This window comes from Trematomus bernacchii, unplaced genomic scaffold, assembly GCF_902827165.1.
Source record: "Trematomus bernacchii unplaced genomic scaffold, fTreBer1.1, whole genome shotgun sequence".
In the NCBI taxonomy this organism is placed as follows: Eukaryota; Metazoa; Chordata; class Actinopteri; order Perciformes; family Nototheniidae; genus Trematomus; species Trematomus bernacchii.
Window position 1 is genome coordinate 22,759,897 of NW_022988043.1, and position 3,306 is coordinate 22,763,202.

Here is a 3,306-nt window from a genome sequence, read left to right on the forward strand (position 1 = left end):
TATGGTAGCAGAATACCCGTATACGATTGCAATTATAAACACGTTATTGCTAGCCTAATATGAACCACTAGCTTTTGTTCATAGTAGTTTTATTACACTGCATTATAGTTGCCTTTCCTCCAAGCTAACGTTCATATCGTGTTAGCTACCAAGGTAAACAAAGCTAGGTTAGCATATTAGCAGGCAAGCTGTTCATTACACAACTACTACTAACGAATCTAAAACAACTAAGTTTCTCTAATATTTTGTGATTTGCATTTGATTTCGTCCAGCCAGATCCTGGCGGACAATCCATGACGGGGAAGGGATTCTACTACTACTGAGGCGTCGTGCTAAAAGGCACCGCACCGCACCGGCTGTGCGCAGGCAAGAGGAGGAGGAATGGATGATATACCGTGTATATATGTATATTTATGTTCATTTTGTACATTTCTAAAAATAAAGTTTAATGGAAATACTTAGTAGGCCTATCCTTTCTTCCCTGAATTCATATATAGCAAACCATGATTTGATTTCTCATCAAACAGTAGTAGTTTATAACGGGTAAAAATAACTTACTCTTTGTTATGAGCGGCTCGTAGGCCACAACGGAAAGACAAGGAGACATACACGAGTTTACAAAACCACGGCACATTTATTGTGGTAAATGCAAAGATAGGTGGTTGAGAGGATCGCAGAGTTAGTCTTCCTGCAGCCGCTTTGGAGAGAGACTGGGGCCGTAGTGTCCGGAGGTGTCCGTGATCGTGCTGATTAGCTTCTTCAGCTCCACCCCATCGTAAGACAAAGGCCCTGGGGCCGTCACACTCTTCTATAACAACAGTTAAAAATATATATGTATATAAAATATACCGCTGTACCGACGCCATGATAAGACTGATGTTACGCTGAGAGCAGCCGGGAAAAGCACTGACATGGGCGCAGCCTCTCTGGTGGTTGACTAATCAGAACGAGTGGCCGAGCTGACCAATCGGAGCACACTAGGCTCACAGGGAGGGGGGGGCAAGAGCTCCAACGAGTCGTTTAGTGGAGAAAGTGAATACTGCTGAATACACATGCTTGACAGAGATGCTGTATGCGAAACCAATGTGAGTTTGGAAAATTGCACAGTATAAATCTATTTTAGTATACCTCAACAATGTAATTATGATCAGTGGAAATGGCCATGACATGGGCCCTTTAAATAAAAGAAGAAGAATTACGCCATCTGGTGTCACAAACAAACGTGTGCCTGCATTAGCTTTGTTACGGCAATGGATTGTGGGAGATTCTCATAACATGTGAGGATCTCTCGAGGGTAAGGTGCCTGTATTATTTTGGTGGACAAAATGTATGTTTTTATTTTATAAGGACTATAACGTTTTGTTGTGTTTGTTTAGTTTAATGTTAATCGTTTAATGCTCACACAGCAGCATGTTTTTTGTGTGTTTGGCTATTGGTTAGTGATGACGAGATGAAGCCTCATGAAGCTTTGAAGCTTTCCAGCAAATCGGTTCGCTAAAAGGTTCATCTCATGAAGCTTCATCATGGGCTTCATGTGCTCACAAGACCCCCTGTTGGTGAACAGGTGTAAAACAGCCACATATTATTTGTAATCTTTGACATACTAAAAATACTGGAAATAATGATACAAAAAGGTAAAAGATGTCAAATGTATTTGTCATCCTGTATGAACAGAATTTTACACCAGTAAGTGTTTTAAAATGACTGTATATAATAATAAAAACAATGTGTCAATATAGTATCTTGTTGTTACATCTATACATAAATAAATGTAAATGTCTGCTGCCTTCTATAAAGACAAAAGAAGCAATATATGTTCGAAAACTGGAAAACGACAAGTGTTTTCCTCTCACAAGGATCACACATCTTGAATCGAATCCCATGGCTTTTTATCTGTCAGAAGCTCGCGCCAAGATCTGAATCGCTTCCTGAAGCAGTCACGTGGTATCGACAAACGAGGCTTCGTTTGTCATCGATGACGTCACTGGCCCCCAAATGATACAAGCCTCGACACAGGCTTCACAGAAAGCTTCGGCGATTACTCGACACACGCTCCGAAGCCTCGGCTTCATCTCGTCATCACTACTATTGGTTTTATATGATTTATCAACGTGATCATCAATAGCTAATCTGAGCTAATAAGCTAATGGGAGAGCTGCTCCACACGATGCCTCGACTACAAAGTCTTCCATGTTTCTACGCTTCTTCCTCTGTGTCACAGTTTCGGGAATATCAAGATCATTGCACAGGGCCTTGGTCTTGCTTTCTCGTCACTTCTGTAACTTTTCAGTGTGTTCTCAACTGCTGTTTTGTAATTTACTGCCTGCACCAAGTCAATTGTTTCTTTCTGCAGGTATTTGTGCAGGCCCTGAGTGGTTGAGAGCAGTGTCTGGAACAGGACAAGCATGTAGATGGTACTGCATTTGCAAAACTTGCTTTCCAGCCCCTTTGCCAGAGGGGCTGAAAGGCTCCCTAAAGTCTTGATCAAAGCAGGGAGGTTTTTGACATGCCCAGCGAACAAGTTATTTGTCCCCTACCTCTAGCTGTTTCTGAAATGTTTGCAATCTCTAATGGTGGAGAAGAAAGAGTAGAGACACTCCAGGAGATCAACGCAGGTATGTGAGTTTTGTACACCAGTTTTTTTAAGTTTAATGTTTCACATTGCTTATGAAAAATATACTACCACTATACGATCACTGATGTTTTGTTGTTGACTGGACACTTATTTTTTTAAAGAGATGGCATGTGAGGATCTCTTAAGCAATGAAGCTCACGTGTCAATATGCTGTCCATTGAAATGCAGGAAAGTAATCACCAACTGTGAGTGATCTGTTGCCGAGGGGACACTACACCGGAGTTACATAAGCAACATACATAAAGTACTATTTTTGGGGGGAACTCCCCCAGGAAGATTTTTTTTAAATATTGAAGTTAAAAGCATCAATCTGGTGCACTTTGAGAGCAACATTAAGAGATCTATACATCTCTCAACACCCATATGTCAAAAAAAATCAAAGAATCAGAAACAGGTTTATTATTTAAAAACACTTGATTTTCCAATTAAATCATAAACTATGTCAAATTATTAGAAGTTGTTAGTAATGAGATTAAACTGAAAAAAGGGATGGAAGGAGGAAATAATAATCCCTCATCACTTGCTTCCTTCCTCACTTGCTGCTTCCTTCATCACATTACCTTTCATTTGCTTCGTTTTTTCTCCCCATCATCACTCGCTGTCTTCACACTCTTTATTGTTTTGTAGGTGGAAGTGTTAGGCTAAATCGCCTTGGTTTGACCTTCGCAAAT

At 40.5% G+C, this 3,306-nt stretch overlaps 1 long non-coding RNA gene across 1 annotated transcript; it reads left to right on the forward strand.

Moving 5' to 3' along the window:
* The first annotated feature begins 1,203 nt into the window (after nt 1-1,203).
* On the forward strand, nt 1,204-2,887 carry LOC117472963. The gene is made up of 3 exons (XR_004554971.1): nt 1,204-1,294; nt 2,354-2,615; nt 2,804-2,887. It is a non-coding gene; the product is annotated as an uncharacterized LOC117472963 (long non-coding RNA).
* The last annotated feature ends 419 nt before the right edge of the window (nt 2,888-3,306 follow it).